The sequence below is a fragment of the Brassica napus genome, unplaced genomic scaffold, assembly GCF_020379485.1.
Source record: "Brassica napus cultivar Da-Ae unplaced genomic scaffold, Da-Ae ScsIHWf_3069;HRSCAF=3880, whole genome shotgun sequence".
NCBI lineage: Eukaryota > Viridiplantae > Streptophyta > Magnoliopsida > Brassicales > Brassicaceae > Brassica > Brassica napus.
This window is the reverse complement of record NW_026016304.1, coordinates 35,216-41,400: the sequence shown is the minus strand read 5'-3', so window position 1 is coordinate 41,400 and position 6,185 is coordinate 35,216. Positions and strand designations below refer to the sequence as shown.

The 6,185-nt window shown below is 39.9% G+C and overlaps 3 pseudogenes; 1 reads left to right on the top strand and 2 right to left on the bottom strand.

Moving 5' to 3' along the window:
- Positions 1 to 8: 8 nt before the first annotated feature.
- LOC125603024 lies at positions 9 to 1,266 on the top strand (annotated as a pseudogene).
- Positions 1,232 to 2,858, bottom strand: LOC125603023 (annotated as a pseudogene).
- Positions 2,859 to 4,137: 1,279 nt separating this feature from the next.
- LOC125603025 lies at positions 4,138 to 5,162 on the bottom strand (annotated as a pseudogene).
- Between the last annotated feature and the right edge of the window lie 1,023 nt (positions 5,163 to 6,185).

Sequence of the window (6,185 nt, the reverse complement as noted above, 5' to 3'; positions counted from 1 at the left end):
TCAGTTACATGACAAATACATGTAAAAGAGGTTACTCTGGTAACGAGACGCGCATCTTGATTTGGCTGTTGCTAGTGGAAGCAACCAGTACACTGAACCATGCCTCTTTCAACCGAGATATTCAGGTTGACCGTATGATTCAATGTTAGGCTCTAAGTCTTATACTATTTTCTAACTGAGTCTCTTTGTGTGTTGTTGATTTATAGGACTCCGTTAGTTCTTCCTTTACGAGAGGGGTTGGCGTCAGAACTTCATATGGGGTGGTTTTCAGGACCAGAGAAAGAGGTGAGGCGGAGAAGAACTCTCACCTTTTCGAAAAGGACTTGTAGTTTGTTAGATGCTCATGATGGTTAACATTGTATTTCACAGTTTGAAATGGCTAAAGACTACTGAAGCCTGTTTTTGGCGGCAATATCATTGACGCCAGTTGCGGAAGTGGGATGTTCTCGGGACTATTCGCTAGAAGCGAGCTTTTTCTCGGGTGATCGCCCTTGATTACTCGGAGAATATGCTAAAACAGTGCTATGACTTCTTTAAACCAAGAAGAAAACCTTACTAACAAAGAGTTTGTACTTATAACCTTTTTCCATTACTGTCTTGCGAAACCAGATGTAATGTTTTTTTGTTTAGGAAAGTTGTTCTGGTCCGAGCAGACATAGCTAGACTCCCTTTTCTTTCGGGTTCAGTCGACGCAGTCCATGCTGGTGCTGCTTTGCATTGCTGGCCTTCGCCATCCTCAGCTGTAAAAGCCTTTTATCTTAATTCAAACCTTTAGCAAAAAAACAATGTTTATGTTCCCTTGGATCTTTTAGGTTTGCTGAGATAAGCCGTGTTCTTAGACCTGGTGGAGTATTTGTTGCCACCACCTTCATCTATGATGGCCCTTCAGCTTTATCCCTTTCTTGAAGAATCTTCGCCAGGTGTGTGTTACTTCTAAGCCTTAAAATATCAATCGTTGGTGTGTTCCGTGGCTGATTATGCATTCTGGTGATAGGAACTAATGAGATACTCAGGTTCTCACATCTTTCTAAGTGAACGTGAGCTTGAAGATCTCTGCAAAGCCGGTGGACTCGTTGGCTTCACTCGTGTTAGAAACGGGCTATTCATAATGCTCTCCGCCACAAAACCCAGCAGATAAGCTCACAATCTTCTGCTGTATAAAGTTATTAACATTGTAAAGAACATAATATTGAAACCTCTTGTAAAGCTATTTTGCAAATGTTATTATCTACTAGGTTTCTTGTGAAAACTCGATATCTATATTTGAATTTTTCCGGAAGCAGTTCACGCATCTCAGAATCTATAAAAGCCTCCATCCGAGCACGTTCTCTGTCTAGAGGATAAGTACGGTATAGAAGGAGTAGATGAAGCAGCAAGCCGCCATTGGGATGCCATAGATGTATAAAGAGCTTTTGCTAACGAAGCTGCATTCTCTCTATCTGTTGCTATCTCTGCTGACCTTGATGACCCTTGAGGGATTGGTTTATAACCATAGACATGCTGTGCCAGGATTCCAACTACAGGGGGAGCGAACGATGACAAGATGGACTCGAACGATTTGTCTAACGCGTAGACGCTTGTTCTTGACTTCTCTGGAACAATCTCAGCAAAGATCGGGCTGCCAGTATAAGAAGAGAGTGTACTTACAAGTTACAAGTATTCAAAGCGTAGTAGCGAGAAAAGAGTGTGTGTTTACTTGTTGGTAGCAGGAGCATTCCAAGAAACAAACAGTCCCAATAGCACTAAGACCACACCATGGATCGCACCAGCAGATCGTCAGGTCAGGTAAAAACAACAAGAGAATAGCAGCGAGCGGGATCGCTGAAGCTGAGCTAATCTGTGCAAGAATGATTCTTCCTGAGTTAGGGAGACGTGTCGACAGATAATCTCCCATTTTGCCACCAAATAACCCACCAAGAGAAGACGCAGCCACGAATAAACCCATCAAGACTGCAGTTTCCCCGTGCGAGAACCCGATAAGCTCCAACCACATGGGTGCAAAAGATAGAGCAGACCAAGGGAAACGACCCGGTCACTCCCTGAGCAACAATGATCTGAAAAGAAGGGATCTTTACAACAGTACCACTTTCCCTGACCAAATCCTTAACCTTGAGCAAAAAGGTTTTCTTGAAACTCGTTGAACATTAACACCATCCTTCACAAAGTGAGGGTCATTGGCGAAAAGTCTGACTAACACACCAACTATAACGCTGATCACACCTACGATATGGAAAGCAACTCTCCAACCAGGTACACCCATGAAGGTTAATGGAGCTATCAAAACAGAGCAAAGCCCGCCTATGATTGAACCGAGGTTTGCTGTTAGCTGTAACCATCCAAAAGCAGTCCCACGGTTAGCATCGTCCGTTGAGTCAGCAACAAGGGACTGAATCGCTGGAGCCACCAAAGCAAGACCAATCCCATTTAAAGCTCTCGACACTGCTACCTGTTAGATCAGACATGACACAAGAGTTAAACTCATAACGTGTCTCACTAAGCCCAACACAAATGGATCAGACAAAAAGACAGAACCTGGAAGAAAGTGGAAGAGAAAGCGACAAGGAAAGTAGCAGCGGACCAGAGGAAAGCACCGAGAGCAATGACGTGAGCTCGGTTATGCCGCATGGACATGTAAGCAGCTAATGGATAGCAAACGGCTTGAACCATGGATCGCAACAGTGTCAACGACCCGAGCCCGGTTGGATCCGTGTGGAGAGCTGCACCGACCTCTTTGTATACACCTGGGAGCAGAGACTCGTCGGCTCTCTCCATAATTCCGGCTAGATTCACCAGAATCAGTGTCACCGTCTCTGCCTTCATCTTCTCTACAAAGCCCCGATCTTTTTTTGTTTCTCGATTACTCGTTCTTTTAATCTGGTTTTTGGGTTTTTGAGGGTTTCTTCTTCGTAACGGAAAACATAAAACTTGCGATGTGAATGATCAATGTTGACGGTGTGAGAAGCAAACAGTCAATGACGTCGACACGTGGTCGCTCACGGTGGCGCGTGGAAATGGTCAAAAGATGTTGTAATGAAAATTCCACTGCTGACGTGTGTATAAAACTGACGACAATTGTGTGATATAGGCCATTTATATGGGCCTTGGCCCATTATTTTTCATAAGTTGTTCTATTTTCAAGTTTAAATTATTTATGAAAATGTCCGGTTTTAAAGGAATCGGTTCGGATTGGATTGTGTTCGACTTGTTTTGCTAATTAGGGTCGGAAACGTATCCTGCTAGTACTATCGCAAAACGAACAAAGACGATGATGAAGGAGAATTTGTTATAGACATTTTACACTGTTCATATAGGTTGTTTCTTGTGAATATTTCTCTCTGCTCTTGACTTCTACTAATCATGATGTGTTTTTCTCCATTAACTCGAGGAAACTCGCATAATCATGGCTCACGTTGGTTAGTCAGTTGATGTCATTAATTATCAGCAAGAAGAAACTTGAAGTTGTGTCGCTAATTGAAAATTAGTAAATACATATCTCGATTATGTCCATTATAATTGGACGACGTCATTTGAATATAATTTTATCATATGATTACCTATAATATGGTCCATTTATTGACCTCTTCAATGGTATATGCACCTAACGTATGATCAAACACCATATACAAAAAATTGTCTATAAAACATAGGATGCAACTGGTTATTCCTAATTGGAATGTTAGGAATAAAAGGAATGATTTTTATGGAATAGAAAAATTGGAATGATGTTAAAAATGAAATAAAAACTGAAATTATAATGGAATAAAGATTCCACACATTCCATTCATTCACAGAGGTTTAGAATCATGAATAAAAGGAATGACTTTTACAAAGGTTATTTTTTTGTTCCATTCCAAAAATGGAATAAGTGGAATTGATTTTGGAAAACATTCATAATAACTGGTAACTAATTCATGGAATCCCATGGAATGATCCATTCCAAATGATTTTATTCCAAAAAATGTCATTCCAGTTGCAGCCATAGAGTTACGTAAACATAATATAAAAGCATGTACATATTTCAGCAACATTATAAACGTCGTGATGAAAAGAAAAACACAATATTTGAGTTACCCTGGAAATTCAAGAAACCCCAAAAAAAAATCAAAATTAATTAACATATAATGAAAAATATAGTAAAAAAAGCTTAATCATATTTTAAAAATACGATGATTAACTGTGAGTAACAATAGAACTGGCAAAAACTAGCTTTTCCAGCTACGACTCCGAGACAGAGGATCTTGAACTCCTCCGACAACCCAAGTTTCCTTAGCTATGTCTGAAGAGAGTCTGTAATAATCGGTATCGATCTCATCAACACTAACTCCATCTTCTCTTCCTCCATTAGTGATCTCAATCCTTCTTATTTTCTTCACACCAACCTCTTCTTCTTTGGTATCTTGCTCTGTTTTCACTTGCATTCTCTCTTCTAACAAACTCTTCGCCGGAGCCGATCTACACCTCATTAGCAAAAGCGCGTCGACGGTGGAACCGCCGGTCTGCGTCTGCGTTTTCATCAACGACGCACTTCTTGATGTCTTGTCGTCGTCGCTCTTACTCTCTTCCTCTTGTAAAACCATAAACCATTTGGAGAAAACATTCTTTGTATTCTCTTCTTCATCATCATCTTCGTCTTCTTCATCGTCGTCGCTAGTGATGACATCAGCATGTCTGAAATCACCAAAACACCTGAAGTCGAACTTGATGTTCTTTAGACAAGTCAATAAACCAAGAAACTTGCTCTTAGATTTATTGCTATGTATCCTCTCTATCTCCTCCATCACCGTTTGCCAGTTCTTTCCTTTCCCGCCGCGTTTTCTTGGCGGACTTTGATCTGACCGGCGCAAGTGACTTTAGGTGAAGTTGGTTCGGCTATTTCCTCACCGCCCATGTTCTTACTGCTTGCTTGTTTAGCCCACAAAGCAGGACTCCCATGTCCTCTTCCACCGCCGCTGGAGAGTTTGAGCTGGGCTGGCGACGGTGGTGGGGATGATGGTTGGTGGTGGAGATGGAGATGGAGGGACGAGATGGGCTACAAATGGATTTAGGTGTAAGAGCTAAGTGGGCTCTTGAAGGGAAACAAACCAACAAATCTGCAGGGTAGCTTGAAGTAGATGATCTTCTGCTTCCATCTCTGCTTTTGATCATCTCTTTGTTTTTCTTGTCTGCTTTGCTTTCTTGCTGTTTGGTTTTTGGATCGATCTCTCAATGGGCAGAGTTCAGCTTTTTTGTTTGGATTTTATAAAGGTTTCTTTTTAGGCTTTAAAATTCCTGTGCTGATGACAGCTTCTATATGCTTTTTGCTTGTAGGAAAAAAAATCTTTATTTTTTATTCAAACCCTTTTCTAGTGAAAGCAAAATGGTGGTGCAATACCAAAAGTCGTTGTAAAATGCTGGTATTAAAATAAAAATTGATGTTAAATTGGTGGACAAACAAGAAGAAGAAGTAGTGATGGGGTCAAAGAGTGAAATGGGTTCATTACAACTTTATTACATCGTAAACAAGAAGCTTCTTGACTGAATCATTCACTTTCAAACATTCAATGGTCCTTACCACTTCTTCTTCATACATTTGTTCATCATTTCACTTTGAGATTTATGCTTATTGATGGGTTTGTTTGATGACTTAAAACAAAATGTGACATCAATATGTGGTCACCATTGAACTCATGTAATAGATACCAGTCTAGATTTTAAAGGAAAATCTTAATTACCAAAAAAATCTTAATTACCAAAAAAGAGGAATATACTGGCCATAATAAATAAATCCACAATTAGATTTCAAAGTGTTTTTTCTGGCGATTTTTTATTGTGTGTGTACATGTACATTCATAGATGAAAATAGTTAATTAACATTAGTAGAAGGAAAAAGAATAGCATGTGAATGTGACAAGGGTGATGATGGGTTATAGTCGAATGCTCTAACAATTAAAGTTGGAAAGGTTTCGTGGACTTTACTTTTGCAAATTCAATATAGAATCATGATATTTTATGAATATATTAAATAGAAAGACAATAGTAAAGAGGGAAAAAAGGAAAAGAATGGAAGGGCACGAGGCTTGTTTCTTAATCCAATGGTAGGCACAAGCTGTGTGGTCACACTTCCCTTGTTGTTATTTATCTTCAACCACACACTTATCAATTTCATTTGCTATCTCCCAGTTTAAACTATCTTCTAACTATATCAC